The sequence below is a fragment of the Cornus florida genome, unplaced genomic scaffold, assembly GCF_030987335.1.
Source record: "Cornus florida cultivar Cherokee Brave unplaced genomic scaffold, ASM3098733v1 CherokeeBrave_3.0.0_Hap2_Chr11, whole genome shotgun sequence".
Lineage (NCBI taxonomy): Eukaryota > Viridiplantae > Streptophyta > Magnoliopsida > Cornales > Cornaceae > Cornus > Cornus florida.
The window spans coordinates 63,008,677-63,021,820 of record NW_026775581.1 but is presented as its reverse complement, the minus strand read 5'-3'; the positions used below and the strand labels follow the sequence as shown (position 1 = coordinate 63,021,820).

Here is a 13,144-nt window from a genome sequence, read left to right as displayed (position 1 = left end):
AAGTGGAAGGATTACTTGAAACAGTCAACTGATTCTATCAAAGAATTTGGATCATAGCTTCTAAGTTATTTCGGTCTACCAAAACAAAGGACCCATTCATTTCGGTTTACCGAAATGAGTTAATGAAAGAATACTATAGGTGTTTCAGACGACCGAAATAAAGAGGCAAATGAATCGGACGAGCCGATTTTCACAAAATGTTTTGGAACAAAGGAGGAAGGTGTTTTGGACGACCGAAACAGAAGAAAGATTTCTTCGGTCTACCGAAACAAGAATAGTGGCCAACCTTAAAACCATTTCGGACGACCGAAACACAATAGTGTTTTATTTCAGACAACCAAATCGTTGCAGATTCAAATTTTGAACTGCCATTTTACCTTGAACTATGTGTCCAACAGCTAGAATACATATCAGACTCATCTGAAACTCTATATAATGACTTGTAGTCTTCATAAAAAGGCATTACAACCACTGAGAATCATATCCTTGCATCCATAAAGTCTTTGAATCATCATTCATACACTTCATAGTCCTCAAAGATCATAAAGCTTCAATATATTCATACATACTCTAGAGTGAGCTGAAATTTGTACCTCAGATCTGAGAAAGATCATCTTGTACCTTGTTTATCTTCTTTAAATCTTGTAAGGGCCGATGTAGCCCGAGAAAGACTAAGAGAAGATGTTTCTCTTAGCACTTGGAAGCAAAGAAGGGCTTCTTGTAAAAGGTTTGCTCTCCACCCGTAAGGAGAAACCATAGTGGATTGGGAAGTCTCAAGAGGGGTCTTGAGCTGAGGAGTAGGGGTTTTTGAACCTCGCTAAAATTGCTGAGTACTTATTTGCAATTTCTCTCTTTATCTCCTATATTTATTGCTTCAAGTTCATTTGAATTAATCTCTTGATAATTGCTGGTAGGTGTAACTTAAATTTCAAATTGCTTTATTAAATTATTGTGAGAAATTAGCCTTGCTAATGCACATCAATTGAAATAAAAAATTTGACCATTGTTTGCTAAGACTCTATTCACCCCCCTCTAAAGTCATTACTCGAGTAACACGGAGGACTTAACTGAGTTGCCTCCACACCGAGAGGTGGAGTTTGCTACTGATTTAGTGCCTGGTACCACGCCAATCTCTATAGCACCATACCGTATGGTACCAATTGAATTAGAAGAATTGAAGAAGCAGCTTGATGATTTGAGAGTGAAAGGCTTCATCCGACCGAGTGTGTCACCGTGTGGCGCACCGGTCTTGTTTGCTAAGAAGAATGTTGGTTCTTTGAGTTTGTGCATTGATTACCGGAAGTTAAATCATGCCACCTAATGAATGCTGAATATTGCATATTCGAGCCCCTAAATATACGTATGTTATGGCGTAAAGTGATACTTCTATCCATAATTAGACTAATTTATGTTTAATGTGTGTTTATAGGTACTTTCCCATAAAATGGTTAAAACAGGGACTTTATAATGATATCGAAGCTTACAGAGTCATTATCGGTCATCCAGAGCAAGCTGAGAGCTTAAATGGTGAAGTTTGGAAGAATTCAAGAACCAGAGCTCGAGCTTAAGTCCTGAGGCTTGAGCCTTGCAAGAAAAAAAGAAGAAAAGTCAACAAGTCATTGAAACTTGAGCCTTGTACCTTCAGAGCTCGAGCCCTAACAAAGGGTGCTCGAGCCTTACCTCAGGGTGCTCTAGTCTTGGCCTCAAGCTCGAGTACAAGTTGTCAAAATTTAGAAAGTTGAAGAACCAAGCTCCCAGGGCCTCATGCCAAGATTCAAAGATCAAACACCATCATTCAAAGCTCGAGTCTTGAGTAACTAAAGCTCGAGCCTGGTACCTAGTGCTTGAGTCCATGAAGGAAAAGACGCTTCGGAAAATAGTTGAAGAAATTTGGCTAAGCGTCAAAGTGAAGATTGGTGGGAATTCAGGGGTCGCACCCCAAATCCAAAGTTTGTGCACCAAAAGATAGTGGTGTAGGGCTATGATGAATGTGGCCAAGTTTTACATTTAGAAATTGCCACTACTACCTTTCACTAAAAATATAGTTAGGGCGAGTTGGGATCGTCCCAAGGGATTGGTGGGTCGTATTAGGTTGTGGAATCGAGATTAGGGTTAGTAGGTCAAGTGATCGAAAGATTGGTTGGTGATTAAATTACACTAAGATGCAATTTAAACTAAAGTTGACAATTAAATGTATTGGAGAGAAAATAAGAGAGAGATCTTGGGGTTTAGAGATCACCACGAAGCATAGCTTTTCTACAGCCTTAATGAATGAGTAATGAGGGGGGAAAACATGTATTGCGACATAGTGTGTGTGTGGTTGTTTCAACAAGTATGGATGAAAAATTAAGCATATATTGTCTAAGCAACATGGTAGATAGCACAAAATATCAAACTAAGCCATCAATCCTTTCTTTAAGCTCACAATCCAAATACATCATAAGGTTAGAGATATATGCTACTTGCTTTCATAAGTTTGGAACATCAAACAACAAGCATGGATTGTCCTCCCATTTAACATCTAAACTACAACTATACTACAATTAAGCTAGTGACATGAAATTAAACTAAGTAAATTAAGGGAGAGACACAATCCATCAAGAAATGAGTATGAACCATCAAATAAACCACAAGAACATTCCATTAAGCACTATGTCTTGACAATCTCTAGATTTACAGCATTAATACACATAGACATGCATCAATAACACAAAAAATAGAGATAAACACATGAACATCTATTCTAGCATACATAGACATATGATAGAATGAAATGATCAATTAGAAGCATTAAACCACACAAATTAATGAATAAACAAGATCTATATATATAAAAGTGTCAAAACATGTATCACAATACAAATCTCCTCAAAAATACATAAATCAAGATGTAGAAAGCATGCTTAGGGCTAACTCTAGCCCCAAGAGGATGTCTAGCCACTCATGGATAGTGTCCTCCAACCCTCAAGGGCTAACTCTATGGTAGAGATTACTCCTCTTCTTGGTTGATGGAAGAACTCCAAGCTTGTGTCTCTAGCCTCCTCCTTTCTTTTCTTCCTCACCAAGAATATGGAAATTGTCTTTAGTGTACCTATCTACTCTCTAGTATATGCTCTCAAGAATGGCTCATATTCCTTATATAGGTAGGTTAAATATCACCCCCAATGAGTTGGGCTCGTACACCAATATTCCTTCTAATGATTAGATATGAGACAACTTTTAATGAGCTGGAAATTGGATTTTCTCGGGCTTTGGGAAGTTCGATCGATCGAACTTGTGGTGAGATCGATCGAACATGGCTGAGATCTATCGAATTTAAGCTGGATCGACCTTCTATGGCGGTGCCTTTTTGGATAAAAACAAATCTGAGATATTTTGAAGATATTTTTGGGAAAGAGACAAATGTAGTTGATAGGGTGGTACAAGTAGATAAGATAGAATCTTTTCGATCGATCGGAACAAAGTTGGATCGATCAAACTTTGTGGGATATTTGGATAAGGACAAAAGAGCTTGGATCCATCTTGGAATGCTGAGATCGATGAACTTTCGATCGATCGAATATTTTCTGAAATGGATCGAACATACTGAATTTCCACCACTTGCTTCCTTTTGCTTCCACTTTGCTCCTTACTTTGATTCATCTCAAGATTGCTTTAATTATGCTCTTATTTAGTTGAGTTAGCTTATTTTGGGGATAAGTACCTGAAAATGGAAATAATACAAAATCAATCTAAAGCGGAAAAATAAGATAGATAAAGGTCATAAAATATCTAAGCTTAAGAGGTTAAAATGCGCACTTTTCAGTGCTCATCACAGCCCCAAACTTAAATATTGCTAGTCCCTAACAATGAACTAGAAAGTAAAGGAATGAAATAAACAACTATACAACTATGAATTAGAAAGTAATAAATGGATAATGCCACTTTCGTAGGGAATACGATTACATTTAGCATATGCAACAAGCCTTTTGAACCCCTTGGTTACCCCCAGTGGACGAGTGAAGTCTCGTGAGGGTTTCCAGAAATGATACCCACAAACATTAAGTTCATTCTCACTAAAGAGATACCAATATTGAAAACTAGCATTGGGAGAAAACTATCTCAAGTATGCAATTTTTCAACCATTTCCAAGCAATCTCCCAAAATTTCAACATCAAGCAAACAAATATGGTCCTTCACACATTAAGAAAATTGTCATGCAAATCAAAACAACTCTAGAATCCTTTTTGAGTGGACCGGCATCAAGTATGTTATTATCTTAGCCAACTAAAGAAATGATCACATCCTTACCCTCAAACTAGCACACAAATCTAGTACCGATCATCAAGACAAAGAGTAGACCTTTATTAAAGCTTTATTGTTCTAGGTGCGCTTATTCTTTTTTATTTTTTTTATTTTTTTTTATTTTTTATTTTTTACGATCAAAGATGGAAGCATGGTGTAATGTGTTGATCTATTAAGCTTTTTAGTGATCCATGAGGACGAGTATTAGGTCAATGACTCCCAAAGCAGACGGCTTTAGGGATCTATAATCTAGTGATCCATGAGGTCGGGCACTAGGTGTTCAAACAGCCTTAAGGACTTATAAGCTCAAATCAATTAGGCTACAAATCAAAACAACATCCATCTAATCATTTCCCACTTCTCACCTTTTGGGAGAAGTCCTCACTTTTTATTACTTTTGCAACTTCTTCTTCTTTTTTTTTTTTTTTTTTTTTTTTTTTTTTTTTTTTTTTTTTGTAGCAAGTTTAATTATTAACCTAGAGTTTGGGCCTTCCACCTTTTGGCACGAGAAGTTCAGTGCTTGATGAGGCTAGAATCCCGACTACTTTGTGAAAAGGGGTTGTTATCCACCTTTATCAAGAATGAAAGCTTTCAATGCACTACTAGCCCAATTAGGATATAACCAATTCAATAATCAACAAAGCATGTACCCTACAAATGAATGCTAGTGTGCGCTTGTGCTAGTGTAGAATACTAGAGTGAATCTCAAAACAATTACAAAATCAAGATGATGTGGACCATAAGTGCAAGCATGATATTAATCTTTCAAAAAATTTACTCCTAAATAGCATCCACAAGGCATACAAGGAGTATTAGACTCTCAAGTCAAGCAATTTTTAAATTTAAAACAATATAGTCCTCAAAAGATTGAGATCATAGCTAGTTATGGACCAATCATAGAAAATTCCTTAAATACACAAGTCATGCTAAATTTTTTGAATTGAAAGCAAATACTGTAATTAACACCATTACCCCCCCAAACTTAAATGGCACAATGTCCTCAATGTGCAAAGAGAACAAAGGAAAAAGTATACCAGTGCAGCTAAACAAAGAATAACCGGGACACAAGTATCCAAAGTAGGTGGCATAGCCCCCCCAAACTTGGTATTAACTGTGGTCTTGAAAAGATGGCACTGGACAAAAGTTCATTAGACAACAAAGGGGATAATAATAGTGCACAGTGGACATGCAAGTGTAAATGGGATAAGAAATTGAAGTAAGGAGAGAGAAAAAAGGGTGGTCCTGAAAAATTCAGGCAGTACTCTCTCTCACTGAAGTCACTGGGATGCACCTGATGGAGTCAATCACAGACTGATATATCAATACGGATATATGGCATCCATAAACAAAGTATGCATAGAAGAAAAATAAAGTATAGTACAGTACATCCGGTGTTTAGGCCAACAGACTGGCCGTAAACATATAACAGTATATGACAGATATCACAGATATATAATAGGAGAAGAAGATATGGAAATCATGAAGAGGAGGTAGGACGGGCAAGGCGTGCTCCGCGGATGTCTTTGGATAAATCACATAATGCAGCTATGACATCCATGTGGAGTGAGGCAATATCAACCCGGATGGAAACCATCCCATCTTCCAGAGTCTGAAGACGCTCTCCGAAATTGGGTATCTGAACTGGAGCCTCATGTGCTGTTAGAGCGGGGGAATGATGATCCTGGCTTGCTCCTCATCATGAACGGGCGACCCAACTGAGAGTGATGCTCTGGGTCCTTTGCGGGCTGGTCTAAGTCAATATCCATATGCATGGTAAGCGGATCGACTGGTATATCGTCCGCCGCCTGCTCTGCTGTTGCTGCCGCTGCCTGCTCTAACTCTTCTCTCTCTAGCTCCTCAGCTGCTTCTACAGCATCGTCCTGTAGACTCTTGATAAGAGCCTGGTAGCTCTTATCCCAATCCTTCTTCTTGAATAAGCAGGCCCTAGACCCAGTACGTTCCCGTGGCTGGAAGGGATAGCGCTGGTCTCTCAGAATCTGCGTGATGAGATGGCCGAATGGGAGATACTTAGCCCGTTTGGGCTTAGCCTTGCTGACATGGTCAACATATAGCTTCATAATAACGCTCTAGGTGAGCACATGAATGGATATCCAGTGCTCTGTATAGAAGGCGTATAAAGCTGTCAGAAAGTCGCCGCGCCTCTGTATCTTGTAGCCGGCCATAAAAACATTTCGGTATAGCACCGAATCGAAGAACCATAGGTCGTCTGGCAGATAAGTCCGGGTGGCGAAAGTCTCGCCACCGGCATAGTGATCTGTGAGTATAACGGCCATATCGGCATATGAGAGTCTCCATAGAGTAGGATAGGTATCCTGGAGATCGGGAGGGCAGGCATGTGGACAACGGTAAGATCTAAAAAGAGTGTCCACTGTGATACTGATAGGGTAGCCGTCAATGGTAGTCCGTAGCTCTGCCAGGTTACTCGGGGCAGGCTGGAGGTTTTGGAAAAACATCCGGACTAACCTCGGGTACACTGGGTATGTAACAGGGGCTAGTATGGCTGAGATACCCCTCTGGTCTATATCGTTATATACTGCTCTGGTAAGAACAGACCGGGAGAAGTAGTCTATGTCGAAGACCGACTCATGCGCCACTCGAAGGCGTGAGTATCTCGGCAATGGCCGGCCTAAGGCCTGGGCTGGCTGAGCTGGTGGTGGTGATAGAGATGGTATGTGCTCAGCCTCAGCGTTAGCCGGTGAAGAAGATGCCTCAGCCGAAGACTGTAGTTTACTATCGGATGGAGATTGAGGTGGAATGGGCTCTGCTGACTCCTCCTGAATATGAGAGGGCTCTGGCTCGGACTCATGAATGGGGTCCTGGGCGTGAGATGGACCTGCCTCATCGTCCAATCTCTGCCTTGCCCTACGGTGATAATGTCCACGAGCAACAGTCTTTACCTTAGCCACGGCCTGCAAAATGAAAGGAAAACTTGCAAAAAGGAAGTCAGTGCCGGTATAAAGAATTAAAGCATAGCTGATAGAATCATGTATGTCAAATAAGATAGACAAAACAGATAAGGAACATGAATCTATGCAAGTGATAAGGAATGAGTGATATGATGTGAAGCATGCTAGACAATATAAGTATGGAATGCATCCAATGTGAAAAACACAGGCATTGGGCATGTATGAGATAGCATGAAACACAAGAGATGGTGTGCGAAATGTGTGATGCATATCTGTGAAGTTCGATCGATCACAAAAGTGTGAGATCGATGTAAGTTCGATCGATCGTGAATAAGTGTACAGATCGATCTGAGAAAAAGTTCGATCGATCGAACTGTGAGGCGAAACTCGAAAAGTCACAGATCTGTGACGTGGATGGCACGGGGGCCTCACAAATAAGCTTGTGGGCCTCTCTACACAACAAATCAACATATTTGGGCACTTTCCATGGCCCGTGACCCCCAAAATCAAGAATTAAAATCAAAAAATATAAAACCTATATATACACATATGTACATAGCTTCAAAGCTTCATCAATGGCAAGATTCGTCATCAAGACATCAAAGATCTAACATGGAAGGCATGGATTCATGAAAATAGAGCTTGAATCAAAAGTGGGGTTTCAAATCTTACCTAAAACCGAGAGATGAGATGAGATGAAGATGAAATCGGAGATCCGAGAGAAAGGAGAGAGATTCGAGGTGAGATGGAGTCGCCGGAGGGTTCGCCGGAGATGGAGAAGTAAGTTGCAGTGGCGAGGGACGAAGGAAAGGGTGTTAGATCGATTTGTGGTATCGATCTGACAACCCTAGATTTGATTCTTAAAAACATTTCGTTACCAGTTTGATCGATCGATCGAACTGAAATCTCAGATCGATCGAACTGTGATCGATCTCTCCTCACTAAAAGACAAATTGTTTTGAAGCTTTTTTTTTTTTGAATAAACAAAATAAAATATATATAATTTACTATTTTAAATTTGAAATTCAAAACAAAAAAAATCAAACTTAAAACAAAACGGTAATTCAAAGAACAGAGATCGATCTCTCCAAGATCGATTGAAGAATAACTCCGATCGATCGAACATGCAAAAACCTACAGACATGTTCGATCGATGGGATAGAGAGCCTTTTGGTGCAGGTTGGATGCAGGTTCAAAAATTTTCTAAGTGTCAAGACTGCAAATCGATCCAAGATGAAGTTGGATTGATCGAAGAACTGAAGATCGATCTAGGAACAAGTTCGAACGATGGGACAGAGAGCTGAAATATGCAGGTTTTCTTCGAACGATTGGACAGAGAGGTGATTGGATGCAGGTGAATGCAGGTATGGAGTTCGATCGATCGAACCTCCTTGGAGATCGATCGAACTTATGCAAAATGCGCATTTTCAACATGAAAAGTGATCGAACCTCCTTAGAGATTGATCGAACTTATGCAAAATGCTCATTTTCAACATGAAAGTGCATGCAATCCTAATCACAGTTCCTAGCAATGCATATGAACCTAAACCAAATATCTAGACTTCGCAAGAAATGAAATTTAAAATAGAAATGAGGGAGGAATAGGGTTGCGACACCTTACGAAATGTACTAGTCTTTAACGTCTCTAGCAAGACGTTGGGCTCTTTTAGCCCGGATCAAATATCTTGTAGTGCATCCCCTCCTTGATGGGGTGATAAATGTTTTGAACTCCACCCAACAATTGATTCCCTAGAGAACTTGTTGGATTAGGCTCAAAAGAAATTTTTGGTCCTTGGTCACAATGATCTTTGGGCTTCCATGCCCTTTCAAAACAAGGTTTTGAAACAAATTTCTTGGAATTCAGGGTTGAAGATGGAGTTTTTGGAATTTTGGTTTCACACAAAGACTCTATTCTTTCACATTCAACGTTATGATATTTCTCTACAACATTCACTTCTTCATGTTTGTTAAATGAATCGGGGGTCGGATTGAAGATATTCAACTTTACCTTCATGTGGCCAAATAAGATCTTCATTATCCCCATCCTGCAATGAATGTTGGCATTCGCGGTTGCCAAGAAAGGACGGCCAAAGATAACGAGAATTTGGCTCTTAGGATTCGGGACCGGTTCCGTGTCAGTGACAACGAAATCAACGGGGAGGAAGAATTTATCAATCTTAATCAATATGTCCTCAATGATACCCCTAGGCTTTTTGATGGATCGGTCGGCAAGTTTCAAAACCACCGACGTCGGTTTCAAGTCTCCGCCTAATTTGACATATACTGAGTATGGAAGAAGATTAACACTTGCTCCTAAGTCTAGAAGAGCCCGATTAATGATATGATCTCCAATGATGCATGAACTGGTAGGTGAACCGGGGTCTTTGAACTTTGGAAGAGTGTTATGCTACAAAATTGAGCTTACTTGCTCGGTTAAGACCACTTTCTTAGGTGCTTGGCTTTTGTTCTTCCTCTTTTGGCTGCATAAGTCTTTCAAGAACTTGGCATAAGCCGGAATTTGCTTGATTGCATCCAAAAGTGGAAGATTGACTTTCACTTGCCTAAACACATCCATAATTTCATTTGTTTTGCCTTTTTGCTTGTCAATTGAAATGGATCATTTTAAAGATTCCGGAAATGGAGCTCTTGGCTTAAAAACTTTTTCAGAAATTTTCTTTGAAGTCTCTTCAACACAAGAAGTTTTGAAATCATTTTGCAAACTTTTCTTTTCAAAATCACTTTTCAAGGTATTCTCATTTGAAAGATCATGCATATGCAATGAAGGAGGAATAAGATGAGAAACGGGACGGGTGTCAAGTTGTGGTTGCACCGGTTCACTCTCTTCATTGGACATACCCACTTGGTTGTCCACAATCTTCCCACTTCTCAAGGTAGTCACCGCGTTGACATGCTCTATTGTGTGACCTTCCGATGAGGAATGAGTATCCACAACACATTGTTGTTTTTGTGGGGCATTCAAAGGCATTTTCCCTTTCTCTCTAGCATTTAAAGTACTAGCTATTTGCCCTACTTGAGTTTCTAGCTTAGCAATGGATTGAGAATGAGAGTGAAGCAATTGAGGGTTCGCCTCTAGAATGCCTAGAGCAGTCAAAACTTTCTCTTCAAAAACGAGACTCCTAGCATTTCCTTGAGAATATGATGGTTGATTAGGAAAATGAGAATTAGAAAATTGATTTCCCTGTGATTGAAATGATGATCTAAAATCTTGGGAACCTTGGCTTTGCATCGGATGTGGAACATACTTCCCTTGGAAACCACCTTGGGGAGGGTTTGAGCCTTCCCTTTGGTTTCTCCAAGAGAAATTCGGGTGATTCCTCCAACTAGGATTACAATGATTGCCATAAGGATTGTTCCCTTGATTAATAAAAGCTGCATTGACTTGTTCATGATGCTCACTTTGCACATGTCCATGGGGACAATTGGAAGTATAATGTAAAACACTTAAACAAGTCATACATGTCTCATTGGATGCATGATGGGAATGGTTGGGGATGGAAGATACTTGATTTGCTGAGTTTTGGTTGATCAAGAATTGATCAAACCTTTGAGATAAGGATTTCATCTCGGCGATTATTTCATTGGAATGGTCAACTTGATGTAAGCCAACACTCTTCCTTCCACTTGAATTCCTACCATTCTTGGAAGATAAAGTTCGATACAAAGAATTTTCACTCATGCTCTCATAAAGATGCCACACGTCATCCTCATGCCTATTAACGTAAGAGCCACCCATGGAAGTATCAACCATGTCCTTATAATTGTCGGATAAGCTCTTGAATAAATATTAAACTAATTGCCATTTGGGCATGTCATGATGTGGACACTTCCAAAGCAATTCATTGAATCTTTCCCACGCTTCATGGAACATTTCCCCATCCCCGTGTGAAAACTCTCGAATTGAGGTTCTCATGGCATTGGTCTTAGAAACCGGATAGTACTTCTTCAAAAACTCTTGTTGCATTTCTGCCCAAGAAGTTATTGAAAAATGCCTAAGATTGTTAAACCAATATTTTGCCTTGTCCTTAAGGGTGAATGGAAAAAGTTTACGCCTTAAGACCTTTTCTGACATGTCCATGTATCTCACAGAGGAACATACTTTAAGAAACTCATCCAAATGCTTGTAAGGTTCTTCACTTGGAAGTCCATGATAGTTAGGAAGCATTTGAATGGTTTGTGGTTTGATCTCATAGTGGTGTGCTCTAAATGGTGGCAATTGAATGCATGTGAGTGCATTGTATTCATTAGGCACATAGTGATCTCTTAAAATAAGGGGAGGATTAGCAATTGGAGGTGCAACATGGGCACCTTGATTGCTTTGAATGATGGGAGGTGTGGAGCGTAGATTGGCCTTGGCATACCTAATGGAACTTGGCCTTGTTGTTGTGGTGGGTGAATGAATGGCCTCGGCATGCCTAATGGTACTTGCATGTTACCATAATACACATTTGGGTGGAGGATGCCTTGTTGGTCTATGTGACCAAGGTCCTCCACACGGTCCTCATTATGTCCTTCCATTGATAAAATGGATTGACTAGAACTTCCTCTTCCCCTAGGGTTTCGAACAATAGATTCAAGATGAAAATTTAGAGGGACAAGAGTAGGTTTCAATGATCTATGACCATGCATGCACAACGAAACACAACAAGTAACAAGTAATGAACAATCATTTCACCTTCGCAACAAATCAATTATCAATAAACTTCCTCCACATACAATGATCCCATACTCCCATGCTATTAACAATATGCAAAGAAAAGTAAATTACCTCCATGTGGGCTCACGATTTATCTAAGAATTGAAGTACAAGCCTCCACGCGGGCCGACAATTTAAATAGAAATTGAGTTAAGAAAGAGTTCACAAAGGGTCCTTTAACACTTCAATTCAATTTTAAATTTTAGCCTTGCAAATTTTTAGATTTCAACTTTTTCCTTGCTTTTGCTTAGCTCCTTGCTTGAAATGCTCCTTTGCTCACCTTCTAGCTCAATGCACACTAGTCAAACAAAAACCAACACAATAAGTAACCAAAATGAAAATATAAACAAAGTAAAGACACGATCAAAAGAGTACTAATTCCTAATTGATTCCAAAAATACAACGTTGTCTTCTATCAATCCCCAGTAACGGCGCCAAAAACTTGGTGGGAATTCAGGGGTCGCACCCCAAATCCAAAGTTTGTGCACCAAAAGATAGTGGTGTAGGGATATAATGAATGTGGCCAAGTTTTACATTTAGAAATTACCACTACTACCTTTCACTAAAAATATAGTTAGGGCGAGTTAGTATCGTCCCAAGGGATTGGTGGGTCGTATTAGGTTGTGGAATCGAGATTAGGGTTAATAGGTCGAGTGATCAAAAGATTGGTTGGTGGTTGAATTACACTAAGATGCAATTTAAACTAAAGTTGGCAATTAAATGTAATGGAGAGAAAATAAGAGAGAGATTTTGGGGTTTAGAGATCACCATTATGCATAGCTTTTCCACACCCTTAATGAATGACTAATGAGGGGAGAAAACATGTATTTCGACATAGTGTGTGTGTGGTTGTTTCAACAAGCATGGATGACAAATTAAGCATATATTGTCTAAGCAACATGGTGGATAGCACAATATATCAAACTAAGCCATTAATCCTTTCTTTAAGCTCACAATCCAAACACATCACAAGGTTAGAGATATATGCTACTTGCTTTCATAAGTATGGAACATCAAACAACAAGCATGGATTGTCCTCCCATTTAACATCTAAACTACAACTACACTACAATTAAGCTAATGACATCAAATTAAACTAAGTAAACTAAATGAGAGGCACAATCCATCAAGAAATGAGTATGAACCATCAAATAAACCATAAGAACATTCCATTAAGCACTATGTCTTGACAATCTCTAAATTTATAACATTAATACAC

General features: G+C 39.4%; 1 pseudogene; it reads left to right on the top strand.

Annotated features, from left to right (window-relative positions):
• Window positions 1-11,038: 11,038 nt before the first annotated feature.
• LOC132287393 (small nucleolar RNA R71) lies at window positions 11,039-11,137 on the top strand (annotated as a pseudogene).
• The last annotated feature ends 2,007 nt before the right edge of the window (window positions 11,138-13,144 follow it).